Source organism: Macrotis lagotis, chromosome 2, assembly GCF_037893015.1.
Source record: "Macrotis lagotis isolate mMagLag1 chromosome 2, bilby.v1.9.chrom.fasta, whole genome shotgun sequence".
NCBI classification, from domain to species: Eukaryota; Metazoa; Chordata; class Mammalia; order Peramelemorphia; family Peramelidae; genus Macrotis; species Macrotis lagotis.
In genome coordinates, this window is record NC_133659.1 from 208923338 (window position 1) to 208942083 (window position 18746).

The 18746-nt window shown below is 39.4% G+C and overlaps 1 long non-coding RNA gene across 1 annotated transcript in view; it reads left to right on the forward strand.

Moving 5' to 3' along the window:
* Positions 1-16719, forward strand: part of LOC141514145 (uncharacterized) — a 345149-nt gene extending 328430 nt beyond the window's left edge. Inside the window, exons 3-5 of the long non-coding RNA XR_012475953.1 lie at positions 4633-4792; positions 10957-11092; positions 11521-16719. This is a non-coding gene — a long non-coding RNA (uncharacterized LOC141514145). The remainder of the gene's footprint in view (positions 1-4632; positions 4793-10956; positions 11093-11520) is intronic.
* Positions 16720-18746: the final 2027 nt, after the last annotated feature.

Here is an 18746-nt window from a genome sequence, read left to right on the forward strand (position 1 = left end):
GAGTGGTTTGCATTTCCTTCTCCAGTTCATTTTACAGGTGAGGAAGCTGAGATAAATAGAATTAAGTGACTTATCCAAGCTCTAAATTTCTGAGACCAGATTTGAATTCATGAAGAAGAGTCTTCTTGACTCTAGGCCTGGAACTTTATTGTGCCACTATTTGTTTATTGTTTATTTATCTCACCCAAAAGAAATGCTTACTCCCAAGTATAAATTAGAAAATACTTGAAAAATAAAATAATAATCCATCATGTCTATTATGTTATTCCCAAAGGTAAATGTAACTGAGGGAATACTGAAAAACTAATCTACATTTTTCTTGTATCTCTATTATCTGAGCAATTCATAAGGTCTGGATATTCTGTCTAGTCAGGTTTTATTCTTTAATACTTCTGGACTCCGTGATTCTATTGGTAATGTTAGAGAAGGAGAATGTCCTCTAAGAAGTGGAGCAATCATATACAGTGCCTTTTGCTAGAACAATTTAGGAACCCAAGAATTCTCAAATTCATGAGTTGCCACCAAGATTGGAGGTGTCTATCTTGCAGCATCCCTGACAGTTTACAATAGATCTATGCTGAGGGAAGAATCACATAGAGAATGGCAGCCATGAGACTCAAACTCATGAAGACAAACACAAATTCCTACTGCCATATACTTGTAGCAACCATTGCTTCTGGGGAAGATCTCCCCATCTGTTGGAAGTTCAAGGAAGAGTTTGTGGAATTCCAGAATAAAAGACCAAAAGGGAGAGGGTGGTGATAGAACTTTTCAATATTCTTGAAACCTACTGGGGAGATGGTTCTACCTCCTGCCAATCATCTTCAAACTTTGTTATGTATAGCAAAGAACCTACTAGGTTCTTTTTTTGGGGGGGGTGGAAATAAAACAAAAATTTATTACAAGTTTAGGAAGGACTAGAGAGAGAGAGAGAGAGAGAGAGAGAGAGAGAGAGAGGGAGAGAGAGAAGAATCACCTACTAGGTTCTTGATAGTAATGTATCATGCATGTCCTTTAACAAGGGTCCAGAACATATGTTCCAAAGAAAGGGGTCAGAGTAGATGCCCCCTCTGTGGGAAGTGTAGAAGAGAGGTATAATTAAGGGGAATGAAATAAGGAACTTACATAGGGAGAAAGGGAATTCTAGTAACCTGCAGTTATTTACCCCTTTGTCAATTATTTTTATACATAAGGCTTAACTAATTTGACTATGAAGTTCTTGTCCATCCTCCCCACAGGCTTTGTGAGTCTAGTCATGGGAAAGGGTGCTCCAGACTTTGTGTGTGTGTGTGTGTGTGTGTGTCTGTGTAAAATTTTTTTTTCTTTGCCAACAAGCTAAGTTTATCTGAATACACTTGTGGGGGCTCATGAGTATTTAGAAATCTAGCCTTCCAGAATTATAATCTAAAAGCCTGAGAGTAGTAGTCATTGACTTCACCCTGGAAACTTGACCTACCAATTCAAGTGGGAATTGGGGAAGTAGTCACAGAGAAAGTACTATATAAATAAATTGTATGTGAGATATATGTATATATATATATATATATATATATATATTACATATTTTATATATTTCTCCATTTTGGAGAAATATATATATATATATATATATATATATATATATATATATATATACGATATGTAAATGCAAATCTAAGTGGTAGCATGGTGAAGTGAAAAGAGATCCTAAAAGTCAGGACAGCCTGGGTTCAAGTCCTCCCTTTGACATATAACTGATCCTATGACTTTGGACAAGTAACTTAACTTCTAGGTGCTCTCTAGACCAAAGATTTTCTTTTTTAAAAAAAATATTTTTATCTTATTTTTCAATGATATGCTATCCATTTGCATATCTATGTTTTACACACACACATATTCATTTCCAATTCTTTGCCACCACAAACAGGGCTGCTATGAACATTTTTGTACAAGTGATGTTTTTACCCTTTTTTCATCTCTTCAGGGAATAGATCCAGTAGTGGTATTACTGGATCAAAGGGTATGCACAGTTGCCCTTTGGGCCTAATTCCAAATTGCTCTCCAGAAGGGTTGGATGAGTTCACAATTCCACCAACAATGTATTAGTGTCCCAGATTTCCCACACTGATCTTTGTCCTTTCTGGTCATATTGGCCAATCTGAGAGGTCACAATGTTTTTTCATATGTATGTTATTCTCTTGGTTCTGTTCCCTTCCCTCAGCATCAGTTCATATAATTCTTTCTATGCTTCTCTAAAGTTCAACTATTCATGGTTTCTTATAGAAAAATAGAACTTCATAACATTTATATACTATAATTTGTTCAAACATTCCCCAATTGATGGGCATCCCCTCAATTTCCAATTCTTTGCCCCTACAAAAAAGAGATACTATAAATATTTTTGAACATGTGGGACTTTTCCCACTTTTTGTGATTTTGTTTGAATGTAGGCCAATATATTGGTATTTCTGGGTCAAAGGGTATGATCAGTTTTATTGCTCTTTGGATATAATTCCATATTACTCTCCAGAAGGGTTAGATTAGTTCACAACTCCACCAACAATGTATTAATTAGACCAAAGATTTCAAAGTGTGGTCCAGGGATGTCTGAGGGTCTATGAGGTCAAAATAATTTCCATAATAATATCAAGATGCCTTCTGTGGGGGGTGGGGGGAGGGAAGTAAGATTAGGGGGAAAATTGTAAAACTCAAAATAAATAAAATCTTAAAGAATAATATCAAGATGCTTTAATTTTGGATATGGTAAACATCAGTAGATATGACTCACCCATGGTGTGGGTTATATCTGTTAATGGGTTAGATGATTCTTAATAACGTTTTAAAGAATAAAGAGATTCTGATACCAGAAATTTGAGAGTTGGTATTCTAGACAATTCCCTAAGACCATACGTTGTCTATATGTTGTAGAAAATGTGTAGATTTGCCATGGTACAGACAGTTTCACAAACCAAGAATTTCCTATTCCAAGAATTTTTTTTTCCTTATTATTTTCAGTGAGGCAATTGAGGTTAAGTGAGTTATCCAGGGTCACAAAGCTAGCATATGTCAAGAATCTGAGGCCGGATTTGAATACAGATCCTCCTAGTTCCAGGGTTGATGCTCTATCCACTGTGCCACCTATTTGCCCCTCCCCATACCACTGAAATCACAGGTGTAGTCCTTACCCCTGTCCTAAATGCAAAGTAATTGGAGGAGGGGTAGGAACTTGGGGATGGCTCAAGAAAGACTTTCTGTAGGAGCCTGCATTCAAACTAGCTATGAAGGAAACAAAGGATTTGAAGAAGCAGAAATGGGTGTATTACAGAAACAGAAACAGGAGATAGAATGTCAAGGCTAAAGGAACTGCAAGTAGTAAGAATTGAACAAATGTTTATTGAATTCAAGTGAATTGTATAGTTAGAACACGACAGAGATAATATGAGACTTCTACCAAAGCCAGGTTTTTTCCCCCACTATATTATGTTACCTCCTCTGACCTTGATGCATCTTTTGGTTGGGAACATTTATCTCATAGCTATCTATGGCAACACACAAACAGTTCAGTTTTATGGGATCCTTCTAGCCATCTAGATATGGCATGGGAACAAGAGAGAAGGCTTCTGGGATCCCTGAGGATAAGGAAAATGTAGCTATCAAGCCACGTACCAGGGGAGACATGGGTGCCAGTCAAACCAGAATAGTTATCTGGCCTGGCAGAACCCTGCACCTTGTGTGGCCAAATATCCAGTGGGAGTATTGTTCCCACAGAACTAAGGAGAAGGTATGAAGTCATTCCTCCCAAGAATTGGTTTCCTCCTGTCCCAGCAACTTCCTCCTTTGGTGACTGTGGGCTGAAAGGTAATGGGGCTTGTCACCTGGGCTTCAATCCTGTTTCTGAACATGTCTGAGCCCTTGATTTTGAAAGAACATGTACAGATTTGCATATCACCTTATATATAATGTAGATCACATGCAAATACTTTCAGACTCCCTCAGAGGGCAATGGGGCATGTAGCCCTTGGGGCCTACAGAGGAACCTGGATTGTTTGTGCTTTCTGGGAAAGGAAGAGAACTTCAATGGCAAGGCTTCCTTGGGTGTGAATTCATCTCCTCTACTTTTATTCCTTGTTTCAAGTTTGTCAATAGCCACACAAGTGAAGCTTTCCTGGCTTGAAGAACCAAGTTATTGGGTCCTATATAATGGTAGTAAGCCATGTATCCATTGGGTAGAATGTGAATCAACACTAAGCATTCTTTTGGAATGGATTTTTTAAATTAATAGCAGAAACACAAAGGTATCAATCACTTTTTACTTTTAATAAATAACTTTTTTTTAAAGTGTGATAATCAATACTTTTTTATCTGAAAATCACTAGTGATTTGTCAGGATCTTTGTAGCTAGAACATATATCTTTGGTCATATTATACTTCAAATCATGGCATTATAGATATTTAGCAATATTTTAGAAATCTTCCTGCTTTTAACTTTTTTTTAAAGAGTTGATAAGGAAATTGAAACACTGAGAAATTATGTTAATTTGATTAGCTAGAAGAACTGAAAGGATCATAACCCTGATTCCCAGACTGGAGGTATGTCTACTGTGTCACATATTTAAATATTTTAAATGAAAATAACTCCTTTGCTCTCACCAGGTACTATCTCCACAACAGATGGACTACTTCGGAGGTAGAGATGGTGGAAGGTGGGAAGGTGTTGTTATTATTGTTGTTCAGCCTTCATTCTCAAAGAGGACCAATAATATCACAAGATGATGAATTGGATTTAAGTGAGGCAGAGCTGGATGACCTATAGGTAAGAGATTTGCTTACTTGCAGCTTTGAGTCAGTCCTCTTAACCCCTCCCTTTCATTCACCTAGCCAATGTCTTGTGGACCAGAGAGAACTTCTCTTACCTGATCACAACAATACCACTCTGGATCATTGTCTTGGGAATTCATGGGGGGCCAAGGATAGTCTGCAAAAATGATAAAAATGAAAATGAGATGTTCATATTCCTTTAAAAAGAGAGCCAGAACCATTCAGGTCATTCTAAATTCACCAGGTTAGCGCAGATGCTTGGGAACACAATTGAGCTTCTTTCCTTGGCAAAGGAATGTGTTTCAGTGACTCAATCAACAGTAATGTCTGATATTGCTAGGGGACTTCTTTCACAGGGTGCAGTGCCTATCTCACTGGGAAGCAATGTTTCCTTATACAGTTCTGATTTGGCCTCTGGATCTCTCCCTCAGCTGTTTGGCTTGCTTCCATTTTTCTCTGCTGCTGGTGCTTATCCAATAAAATGGTGGCTTTCATAAATGAAACAAATAGATAACAATACAATTTTTGCCTTTTAAGACAGATTCTGATATATTGAACCCCAAAGTCCTCAGGGTGCCTGGGGACTGGAAAGTTACAAAAGCTTCATTTTATTATCATGACTACAGCTGTTTCATAGGCATAAAGCTGGCTTTTGTGTCTTTCTGATACCAGATAGATCCATAGCTTTTTTTAGGTTCATCAATCTAAGTTCTGTTGAACTGTTAACTTCGGAAGTTGATAAAAGGGAAGGCTGGTGAATTAGAGGATGGAGGAAGGGAAGAGACCCTCATGCCAAGAAGGGGAGAAGGTATGTGGGGTGGGGAATGACAAAATGGCTAATTGCATGTGATCTCATTTTCCTATTCCAAGTTACAAGGGAATTCATAAAAAATATTATTTATACCATAATGGAGCTATGATTAGGTGGTAGTAAAAGGATTGGGATTTATTTCCCTTCTAGGCATAGACTATATATATAGAGAGAGTGAGAAGACATGCTACTTCTCTGTAACTATTCAGAGACCAGTGTCCCCTGCTTCACAGTTCTATCATCTATGTGCTCTTGAGGAAATGTGGAGGAGAAAGAACAATAGAACAGTGTCATGGACCAGTGGAGAACAGAGAGGGGTCAAGCATCTCCTTCACTCAGCATATTTGCATTTGTGATTGGATTCTTTTTTCTGGGGTCAGCCTACATTGAGGTGTTGTTACATCACTCTCACCTTCCCACCCTCACCCAACTCAAATGAATTTACTCCAGGTGGCAGGATTCTCAGTTTTGGTTTGATGTCTTGGATTCCCCAGAATGTGAGCACTTCTTAGAATATGACTTGATCAAATTGTAATTTGCCGTCATGATTCCAAATTTTGAGGGAAAGCTATCTTAATAATGGGAGCTGGGGCAGAAGAGGTTTAGACAACTAAACTCAGGGTGGTCATTATTGGTTCTTTGTCTTGTTGGAATAATTTACTAGTACAATTTCCCAAAATGAGAGTTGGAGTTGTTCACTGAGTTGAAGGAAGGAAGAAAAGTTCCTTTCAAATATGCCTAAATATTCCTTATCTTTTAAAAAACAAAACAAAAATCCCATCTCTTCATTAGAGTCTGCAAACCTCTTAAGCCATCATCCTATATCTCTCCTCCTCTTCACCAAAATCCAAGGAAAAGGCTGTCTCTGTCTCCAGTTCTCCAAACTTCCACCTATAAAGTTATCAGACATTTTTAGGATGTCCAATTTAATGGTCTTTCTCAGCTTACATCCTTCTTGATCCCTTTGATATATTTGACAATGTTGACTTTCTTCTAGAGACATTCTCCTCTCTGGGTCTTTGTGACATTGTCTCTTTTAGTTCCTGCCTGTCTGACAGATCCTGCTCAGCCTAATCATCTTCATTACACACCCTAACTGTGGGTATACCCCAAGGCTCTCACCTGGGCCTTTTCTCTCTCTTACACACTCTCTCTCTGTGACCTCATCAATTCCCTTGGGTTTAATTATCAAGTCCATTCAAATGACTCACAGATCTATAAATAAATTCCCAGTCTCTCTCTACTGAGATTCAGCCCCAATTGCCTATTAGACATCTATCTCCAAGGTATCCTGAAGACCTCTCAAAATCATATGTCCAAACCAGAACTTGTGATCTTTCTGCCCAAACCCACCCCTCTTCCTAACTTTCCTGTTTGTGTTGAGAGTATCACCATTCTCCACCCAGATTCATAACTTCAGCATTATCCTGGATTCCTCAATTTTTCAATAAGAGACCAAATCCCTTTTTTTTCCATAACCTCTCTACAATTAAATCATTTCTCTGTTCATATAGGCAACACTTTGGTTCAGGCCCTCATGGTTGAATTATTGCAATGTGTTATGTTGTCTATCTCCACTTCAAACCATCCAAAGTGCACCTTAAGTGCAGATCTCTTCTGTACTTAATCTTCCATGGCTCCCTTTTACATCTGGGAATAAATAAGAACTCCTTTGTGTATCATTTAAATCCCATCCTAAATTGGCTTCAACTTATCTTTTTTAGAACTTCCTGTACTCTGTGGTCCAGCCAAACTGAACTTTCTGTTCCACATCACTCCATCTCCTATCTATGTGCATTTATGTTGTCTATTCCTCATATCCAGAATGTATTTCTTCTAATTCCATTTTCTAGAATCTTTGCTTCTTTCTTTTTTAAAATGCTATTTTTTCCTTGCTTTTTTCAAGTAACAGTATCTTTTGCATAAACCTTCCCCAGTCTATGTTTTTCAGCTACTTTTATTTAGCTGCCCTGTATTTGGTATTTTTTTAGTATGTCTATACATAATACATATATATGTATATATATATATGTATATATGCATATATGTATGTGTCCTTTCCCTGACAGAGAGAAGTATCAAGGTGACATAGTGGATGAACCTGGAGTCAGGAAGATTTGATTTCAAATCTAACCTCCATCACTTAGCTGTGTGATCCTAGACAAGTCACTTACCTATTGACTGCCTCAATTTACTCATTTCCTGGATTAAATTATCTTAAAGCTAAGTATGCTTTGGGAGTTGTTAACTGTGGGAGCAATTTCCTTATTGGAACTACTCTGTCCAAGTAACTTATTGGCTTTGATTTCCCAGTAGTACCCTGTATGGGAATGATGCAGGAAATGCTTATCTTTCACCAATGATCATTCTAAGGACATTGACTCCTTTGCTGTCTAGAAGATCTGAACCCAGAGTGGGACCAAGATGATGGAGTAAAAGCAGGGACTTACCTGAGCTTTCCCCTAAAGCTCTCCAAATATCTTTAAATATTGGCTCTAAACAAATTCTAGAGTGGCACAATCCACATAAAGACAGAGTAAAGCAATTTTCCCTTCCAAGAAGGTCTGGTCCCTTATTGAACTTGGGAATTCTTGAAACTAGTTACCCATGAGGCAACTACAAAAGCTAAGACTCTCCTCTTGGGTTACAACTTTGTCATGGGTTTCCACAAAACCCATCTTATCAAATGTTCTGGATACTGCTATAGGTGAGAAAAAATGTTTAGTCAATAAACATCTATTAAGCACCTACTATGTGTGCTAACACTGTGCTGAGGCAAAAGACAGTCTGTCCCTGCCTTCAAGAAACTTACAGTCTAATGTGGAAAGAAACTGAGAAACTGTATTAATGAGGAGAAAGGAACCTGAAATATGGGACTGATGGAGGACAAAGGAGTACAACTGATTCTCAGCTAATCCTTAGATTATCTAATCATTAGAGTGTCTATCAGTGAGAATACTGACATATGGAAAAGTGACCCTCAAATGCTTCTATACAAAGGTCAATTCTCTGTGATATCAAATTTTTTGTGCAATCATAAAATTGATAATAATAATAATAATGAGAATTTATATTATGTTATTTCTTAATATATATATATATACATATATATATATTGACTTATGCTGTCTCATTTAACCTTTACAACAACCATGCAAGGCATTTGGTATTATTCCTCCCATTTTACAGATTAGAAAACTGTGGCAAAGTGATTTATTCAGGGCAACATAATTAGTCAATGTTTATGGCTGGATTTGAACTCAAGTATTCCTGATTCCAAATCTAGTTCTCTATCACTTAGTGTCAATGGTATCAAACTCAAATAGACATGGTATCACTGACCATACACAAATTCTCGCAGGAATTTATTGACTTAGAAAACCATATATTAAAATTATATTTCATTGCATCTTTATTTTGCTGAATATTTCCGACTTGCATTTTAATTTGATTCAGTGGTACTCAGGGCTGTGTGTTTGATACCTCTGCATTATACTATCTAACTGATTCATTTAGAGCACTTCCCAATCAAATCTTCTCTCTACTTTTAGAGGTGAAAGAGTTTTCTAACTATATGAAAGTATGTTAAAAGCAGCATCCTTAGATTTGCCTTGATACTTCCTCTTTTGTCTGAGGTGAATATTGATTAGTAGTGTATAGTATTTGAATAATAACAATATTGGGCAAAGACCAAGGAATCAATGTTTTGGTTTTTTTTAGATTTTTGCAAGGCAATGGGGTTAAGTGGCTTGCCCAAGGCCACATGGCTAGGTAATTATTAAGTGTCTGAGACCGGATTTGAACCCAGGTACTCCTGACTCCAGGGCCAGTGCTTTATCCACTGTGCCACCTAGCCACCCCGAATCAATGGTTTTAAAAAATTATTTATATCTTTTGATTTTTACATTCTGATATCAGTAGGTCAATCAACAAAATGTTTAATAAACACCTACTAAGTACAAAGCATTGTACTTAATATATAGGATACAAAGAAAGACAACTTTCTTTGACCCAGGGAGTTATTCCTTGCAATAAAGAATAAGAGAGTGGGACAAAAGCTATTCAACATAACTAACAACACAGGAAACAAATCTAACAGTGTACCTTATGCTGCATATGTACCTAATGTATGCACACCCATATACTAACACATACTCATATACTCCTACCTCTGCAATGAAGAGCAAGAGGTGCATTTTCTCACCTTTTCCCCAGGGCCAAATTTGGACATTATCATCACACAATGTTCAGTTCATTTTCTGTTGCTGATGTTCTTTTGATATATATTGTTATAGTCATCATGTATATTGTTTTTTTCATTTCTATTAATTTTACTCTGCATCAGGCAATGTAAATTTTCTCATGCTTCTCCAACTTCTTGACATTTATGTCACATTATGACATTACATTTATGTCATACTTCTTTCCTTCAATTGATGAGCATTGACTTTGTTTTTGCATGTACATAGGTGTATATTCAGCATTCTTAGGATCTCTAAGTCAAAGGGCATGAAAATTTTAATTACTTTTAAAGAAAAGCAAATTTCAAATGGTTTTCCAGCATCATTGAACAACTCATAGCACTACCAATGATGTATTAAGCATTCTGTTGTATATCATGGGAATGGAAGATGCTGATTGACTTTTGATGCTTTGGGTGCAAATTTCACCTCAGAGATCCTCAGTGGTGAAGTGATGGGGTCATGGCATACCATAGCAAATTTTGGGTCATGTTTTCAGAAGGCTGCTGCACTCATTTCATAGACATTCAGAGCTAGAAGGGACTTTTGTGACCATCTAAGGCAGTTAGATAGTTCAGTGGATGAACACTGGGTTTCATGTCAAGAAGACCTGAATTTGAATCTGGTCTCAGACAGTCATTAGTTGTGTAACCTTGAACAAGTTTTTTCACCTTTGTTTGCCTCCGTTTTCTCAACTATTAAATGGGCAATCCTAATAGTACCTCACAGTGTTGTTGTGAAGATCAAATGAAATAATATTTGTAAGCACTTAGGACATAGTAGATGTCATAGAATTGTTAGCCATTTATCATTCCACTCCATTCAGACATCTCATTTTTCATTGTCTGTTTTCCGGACTAAGAACCAACTAGAACTGAGACATTTTTGGGAATTCTCTTTCTTCATTTTTAGTGAAGAACTTCCCTTCTTCTCTCTCCAACCCCAACCCCTATTCCCAAATAAATAGGAATATATGTATCAGATTTATAGGATCATTGAATTTGGGGATAAAATGATAAGAATATTAATCATCTTATATAGCAAACATTATAGAGGGCTTTAAAGTTGGCAAAACACTTCATGGATTATCTGTTTTGATCCTTGCAGATGCCTCATTATTGTGCTCATCTTCTTTGGTCTAGCCCAGTGATTTTTTTGGATTTCTTTGGCTTACAGTGCCTGGCACCTAGTAAGCTTGTGGAATAACTAACTGGTAGAAGAAACTCTTCCTTTGCCAATGCAGGTTGGTACTTGTTCTGTAACTAACATAATAGTCTTGGAGAATTGCCTAAGACACTGGGATATTCAATGATTTACCCATAGGCAGAATGTATAGAGGCAGGATTTGAACCCAGTTCTCTCATAAGTTAATAGGAATGAATCTTGAATGTCTTTCAGTCTTTTTTAGTCTTTTAGTCAGTCTTCTCAGCCTCTTTACTGAGGTTGGGAGAGGGTCATACAACTGGTCTTAGAGGTTTGGTTAAAAGGGAATTCCTAATTCTAAGTCCATTTAATGGATAAGATTCAGAGATGGAAGGTGACTTGTTTAAGGTCATACTGCTGAGTCAGAAATCAAATCCCAGTCCCTAGCTTAATGCTCCTGCCATGATAATTACTTTTTTTAAAAAACCATCAAATATTTTTTAAAAAATGTTGTGTTTTCTCTTTCAGGAGAGGATATCACCATAGTCAGAATCTCTGGAAATGGGCAAGGTAACCTGGAATCAAGGGATTTTGCAATATTGCCATCATGGGACAATGGACTCAAGAGGCAGATGAATCTATGAGAAGAAACTACTAGAAATTATCCTGGGTATCTACCCTCCAGTGCTTTCTGACTGATGCTTAGTTATAGTAAGCCCCTCCCATTCCTGTGAACATTCTAGTCCAGATGAACCGAGGTATGCATCTCTTCTCCCTCCTGTTCCCAGCCAGAAGGGTTATATTTGGAGGCAGGGGCAGCCTACCTGGCTTGTCTGTGGCCCCACCCGGCCAGTAGGACTGAGCTTTTATTTCACTGGTAATTAGCACCATCCCTGGGACAAGCCAGTTTCGCAGTGTTGCAATCTCTGACATCTGTACCAGAGCCTAAATCAACAGTTGGCTGCCTCTGACTCCTCCTTCCATTACCAAGTCATTAGCTCCAGGATGCTGCTCCGATGCCACCATTGGATCAACCGCTGACATTCCCCACTGCTGATTCCCTTGTGTCATTGTCTTGGGACAGTTGTGTAAAGTGAGCCCTGGGAAGGTTGAAAGGCAGGTCGGAGGAGGAAATAAGTTAGGAGGAGGCTGCTCACTTCTTTTCACTCAGGCCAAATACAATAATACACCCCTAATGTTGGGAGATAATGAAAAACCATCTCAATGAGAAACTCTCTTCCATTTAAAGATGGAATCTTCAACCATATATGACTGGAGGGCAAGAAGGAGGAGCTCTAAAAACCATCATAGGAATAGACCTCAAAGATTTCAGTGCACCTGAGTTCATATCTTATCTTTTTTCCTCATTACCTTTGTGATCTTGGACAATTCCTTTTTTTCTCTATGTGCCTCAGTTTTGCCATCAGTAAAATGAGAGTATTAGTTCAGATGTCCTCTGAGATCCCAACCAGTTCCAGAACTATGATCTTGGTACCCTAATCAATCCATTTGCAGCATTGAGATGGATTGAAGGAAAGTTTGGATCAGAAATCTTCAATCCTCTCCTATATAGGTGAATAAAGAAGATGCAGAGAATTTAAATGGCATGTTCAAGGATAAATGGCAGAGTTGGAATTTTAACTCATTTCCTATGAATTCTAATCCAGAGCCCTAATATGGGCAGAGAAGAAAAAATAACCACAACAACAATCAACCCCCTCCCCCCCCCCAAAAAAAAAAACCAAGCAATGAATAATAACTTTTTCAAACTGGCCAGTTGTCCTAACTTTATCTGCAAGGTTGGTGTCCAGCTATTAGGAAACAGGAATGTTTGTCAACAATATGTTTATGCCTTGGACAGATGGATGGGAGAAGCCTCTGAAGGTGCCTTCCTTTTTCTGGCTGGTTTGGTTTATCTGGCAGTGTTTTGTTTTCCTTAAAGGATAATGGGAGTTAATTTCAATGTAGAACTTGTAGAATTCCTGCCCAGGGAAGAACCAGAGGGCAGGGAATTTGGTTCTTGTCAGACCAGAGGAGAGGAGAGACGACCCCCATGTTCAAACTACGTGATTGAGAACATGTGAAGGCAGTGATTGAACTGTGGGTGACCCTGCCGGAGCAAGGAGGCTAATTAAAGCTTCTCTTCCCCACACTTCAGTCACAAACCCCTCCTGCCCTTCCTCCTGATGGTGTGGCTGATAAGGAATGATTGAATTTATGAAAAGCGATGAAGATGTTTGGATAAACTATAGTACCAAGGCAAGCCTGCCTGACGAGTTTGGACCTGAAGACAGTCAGGGGAGTCAGGAGAAGCTTAGAGAGGTGGCAGGAAAGGCATGGAAGAATGAAAAGGGGGGAAAAACATTGAACGTGACACACTGCAGGTGTAGCCCCAGGATTGCACACCTTGGCAATGCATGTTGAAATGATGTGTGCTGATAATTGGCCCTGGTAGGAGATGGCAGAGCTTCTCCCAAGCCACCTGGCAGCTGGAAAATCCCAGAGCTTGCTTTCTCTCTGTGTGAGTGTAAGAGAGGGTTAAGCTTTCATTCATTCATTCATTCATTAGTGTTCCTGCTGTCTCTGGAGCAAGGGGACAGAGAGCCCCAGGGGACTAGCTGGTGATCCACACTTTGGGGGTGGGGTGGGGAATTGACTGCTGGGAAATCTCCTCCCATTGGGAAGAGGCCTGGGGTCAGATGGAAGAATGCTATGGAAAGAACCCTGGAGTAGAAACTTAGTTCAGGAGCAATTCTGTAACTACAAATCAATCATTTAACCTCTCTTGGCCTCAGTTTCCTCTCTTGTAAAATGAGGGTTCTGATCAAGAAAATTTTCACAGATCTTTTTCACCTGCAATAGTCCATTAATACACCAAGAAGTTTTAACATCTGGCTCTACAGAAGAAAAAATAAGTGTACACAACACCCACCTTTAAATTTTAATTGTATTATTTATGTTTTCTTCATCACTTTCTTAAATTTAGTCAATCAACAAAACTATTAATCACATCCTGGTTTGTAGCATTTGCTTGTTTCTGAGGTGTCAGTGCTCATGAATTGACCCCAGAACCTTACTTACTGTTTTTCTATGATTTCCAAAATGCTTTCCTTATCTGATGGCATTAGGTTCAAAATATCCTAACAGACATAAATAAATATACATGCAATTATTTGATTTGTCTTTGGTTGGATCAATCTCAATATCAGGAATATATGTTGCTTCTTTAGCCCATAAACTCCACCTCCCAATTCCCAACCTCTACTTTCTTACCTTCATATTGCCTCCTTTTTTGATTAAACTTCCCTTTCCATCCATGAGTATTACAATTCAGGACCCACTGTTTCACTCCATCTGTCACCTGTTTGTCAGGTCTTCTCTCCTTGACTCATTGGAAGTCTGTGTGAAGGTGACTGTTGGGCAGCTGTATTTTCCAATGGAGCTGTGAGCATTATGTCTGTGATTCATATTTGTTCAGTAGAGTGGGCTGTTGTCAGCTGTATCTCAGGTGGGACTGATTGAATTGGAGATCCTCATGTAATAATCCCTCCCCTTTCTCTCCCTACCCTAACCGAGGTAAGGAGTGTGCATTCCCTAACTCTGGGACTCTGGGACCAGAATAGATTACTTCATTTCCTCACTAATCTAAACTAGTCTCTAAGGGGCCAGGCCACCAGATAATGTTCACTTATAGGGGTTCTTCATCTTCATGTGTATGCTGTTCCCCCTTTCTAAGTCTGAGAAAGTCCATGAACCCTTCCTTAGGAAAATATTTTAAAATAATCCAAAGTCATGTAACATTTCTGTGAGAGTTTAGTGAAAATAAACATGCAAGTTTTTTCCCTATTTAAATTCAAGCCCTGCTCCACCCTGCCCAGAAATTCCTCTACCTACTCTCAGACTGATATTCTTTCCTGGAATCAGTCAATCAATAATCATTTATTAAATGTCAATGCTGTACTCTGGGCAAGATCTCTATCTGATCTGATAATTATTTTTTTTCACATTAAAAAAGATAACACACTCAGAACTGTAAGCAACCTATTATACAGCTCTAGTGACTCAAAAATAATTTACACTAATTGGCACAGGATTTCTTTGGAGAACTCTACTTGGTAGAAACCTGGAATGTAATCTTCTTGATGGCAGGAACTGTCTTGTTTTCAGTCCTTAACCCCATCAATACTTAGTCAGACTTACTATTCTTTGTATTGCAAGATGGGGGAAAGGTTTTTAGGATCCCAACTGAAACCATTGGGAAAGAAACTGATTCAATAATTTCTCCAGTCTTGGTCAGTCTGTTCTGGTATGAAGCTGGGTAATATGAAGGAACAGTACCTGGGGTGGAGAAAGCTGTGTGCACTTTGATATTTGATAAACACTGATGCTCTGCCAATTATGTATCAAATAAAATACTAAGGAATCAGCCTCTTGTTATTTTTGAGTCAACAGCTTGGATGACACTCTGGGTAATAGGTTTGCCTGTGTTGCCCATGAGTCACTTCATTAGTATTGTTAAATGGTTGACTATGTGGTGATATTAATGATTGCTTATTAGTTTGATGCCTATGGTGCTCTACTCTTCAAGAATAGAGGGCTGGCACTTCAGTAGCCTCTCAGTGATGATTTCTCACTCCTCCTGTGGAGGCCAGTATGGTGTAATGGAAAGGATGTTGAATTGGAAGTAATAGGATCATAGTTTTAGAACTAAAAAAGGACCCTTCAAATCATTTAATCTAACCTTTTCATTCTAAGGAAGATGAAATCTATGGAAGTTAAGTGACCTTTCCAAGGAATTTACCTAGATCCTTTAATAATTTCAAATCCAGTGGCTCTCTTAGCTCTCTCCCTTTCTTCCCCCAACTTTGGTACCATTCTGCCTATAGGTGAAACCATGGGTTCATCGCCCAGCTCTGCCCCTTTGGAGCTTTGTGATAATGGACTCTTCTCTGAGTTTGTTTCCTTCATGTGTAATGGGTCCAATAATATTTTAGCTGTAAACCTCATAGGGGTTGCTGTGATCTGGGTACCCTGTAAACAATAGTGCAACTTTATCAATATGAGGGTTTTTCAAAAAATAGTTTTGGAAAAGATATAAATGTCTTTTAAAAGGTGGAAGGGAAGAAGTCTGCAGGAGTGAGGTTGGGCTTGTGTGTGCTGCAGTGAAAAATGACTTGACCATCCCAACTTCAATTTTGCTCATCTGCAGTTCTCTGTGTGAGTCTACTTCAGTTGGAGCTATATAATAGTGGCCTTGCTCTCTAGCCAGGACTGTGGCCCGAGGGTTACAGGTAAATACAAATAATTATGAACCCCTTCCAGCAAGTTGTTCACTCTCTTTTAGGGACTATCTCCTTAGAAAGAGCAGTGAGGGATATGTGGTGTAGGGATGTGTGTGGTGTTTGTGTGTGTGTGTGTGTGTGTGTGTGTGTGTGTGCACGTGCGTGCATGTGTGTGTGTGTGTATGTGTGTGTGTGTATGTGTGAAATGTAACCCTTGGAAAACTAGAGGCAATCATAATAGCAAGATCCCCTGATTGTTTCCTGCCATCCCCAAAGAGAAAGACCTGATTTGGCCTGCAGTCTCCTTCCGACTGACAATGCAGTTGTGGCTGGGTTTTCCTCTTGCCAGGAGGGGAATGCCCACTGGTGATTTATTTTGACATTTATAGAAAGTATACAGGTTCTCTCATTCATAAAATGGAAGAACAGGATGTTTTTTGCACTAGCTGAGCTCTGGAGCAGCTCTAAGGAGCAGTTCTCTGTGGAGCTGATTGTAATCGTTTCCGGACATGTCCTAATTTGCCCACAGGGGAGGGATGGTTGGGGGCAGGGAGAAGAGGGGGTGGTACGGTGGGTAACCAAATGGAATGAGAGTGCAAACCTTCCTTGCAGCAGGAGCCAAGTGCTTCTGTTCATAGGGACACGCACTTGCCTCCCCCTCCTCAATACAATGGCCCCTCTCCCTCCCCACTCTATTCCATCCCCCTGGCCTAGCGTGGTTTAGTCGGTGTCCAACATTCCCTGGCGAGAAGCTGTCTTGGACAGCTTGGGATGTTTAGCTCCCAGAAAGACTGGGTAGGGGGTAGGGGAGGGAAAGAAGAGAGAGGGAAGAAGAAGCCTCCATGGAGTTCCACTTGTCATCCCCAGGCGAATCAAGCCAGGGCTGGTTCCATAGCCCAAGAAGCTTAGGTCAGAGGGGCAGGGGCCCCACCAGGCCCTGGTGCCAATTCTCTCCTTAGCCCAGGCAGGAACAGACCTGGGGGTTCCTGGAGAGGACTCCCTATCCCCACACACCCTTCTGTGGTTAATGACTAGATGGCAGTGGATCCTTGAACTTGACATAGCAGGGCTGATGGATGATTCAACTGTTCCTCCTCCTGCCCTTGTGAAAGGGCCCCAGGCAGGGATAAAGAGATGCAAACTCCTCTTTCCCTGAGCTCTGGGGGTGATCTTGGGATCCCCGGAGTTTTGGATCATAGATTTAAAGCTGCAAGGGACCTCAAACACCACCCGCCTTCCTTCTCATTGAAGAAACTGAGACCTAGAGAAGGGCAAAGACATGCTCATGGTCCCTTGGGTGGTGAAGATTGGAATCAGGATCAGAATCCAACTTCTCTGATGTCAGATCCAATGTTCTTTTCAATAGTACCATCCTCAGTCTCTGCCTGTTCATATCTAAAAGTCACTACTCTAAGGAAAAAATTCACAGTTGAAGTCAAGTGTGAGAAGGGTCTAACTGGGAGCTAATGAAAGGTGGTAGTTGAAAGGAGAGTGGAAGACCTGGCTCATGACTCTGTCATTGACTAGCAAGTCACTTCATTTTCTCTGACCTCATTTTAATACAATCTTTAAGGCCCCATTCCACTTTGTAAAGCCTATAACTATGCCAAAGCATAAACAGCAGGATCATGGGATTATAGATTTAGAGTTAGAAGGGATCTGGGAAACAGGCTTTGAGGCAAGGGGTGGATTTTAGTTCTAAACTTCAGTAAAAATTTGCACATCCCTTGTTTCTTTAGTGAGGAAGTAAGGTGTGTAGCCATGTTTCATGAAGAGGATTTCAGCAGGAAGCAGAAACCTAATAATCTAGATATAGAGGATAGAGGGAGAGTTCATAAAATTGAGGAATTTAAAGCTGAAGCTTTAAAGGTTGCCTAGACTAACCCTTTTATTATACACCCCCCCAAAGTTCTGAGGTATTGTATCCTCCTTTTTACCAGGGGGCCCCCTCTACTCTGGACCCATACATGTCCTACTTTCAAACCTAGGTAACCTGACCTCTAAAAAGAAGGGTCAAACTCTTTTTCTAGAACTTTTTGTAATCTTTCTCTGTCCTCTCATTTTCCACCACACACCTTCAATTTTTTGAACCTTCTGGGAATGGCAGCTAGATGGCAAAGTTGAGAGAGACCTGGGGCCTGGAGTCAGGAAGACCTGAATTCAAATTAGACCTCAGACACTTATTAGCTATGTGACCCTGGGGAAGTCACTTAATCTCTGTTTGCCTCAGTTTTCTCAAATGTAAAATGAGGATAACAACAAATGACATTTATAAAAGTACTTTCTAAAGGCTTGTTCCTTTCCTCTCCCTTTCCCACCCAGCTATTTATAAAGCTAAAATTTGGCTCAGATCTAGACTATCTTTAAAGAGAGGAGCGTATTGGTACTTTGTGCACAATGTTGATCAGGTATAAGATAGCTATTCTCTCTATACCAAATAAATGCTTAACACACAGAAGAACTCAAAGTATG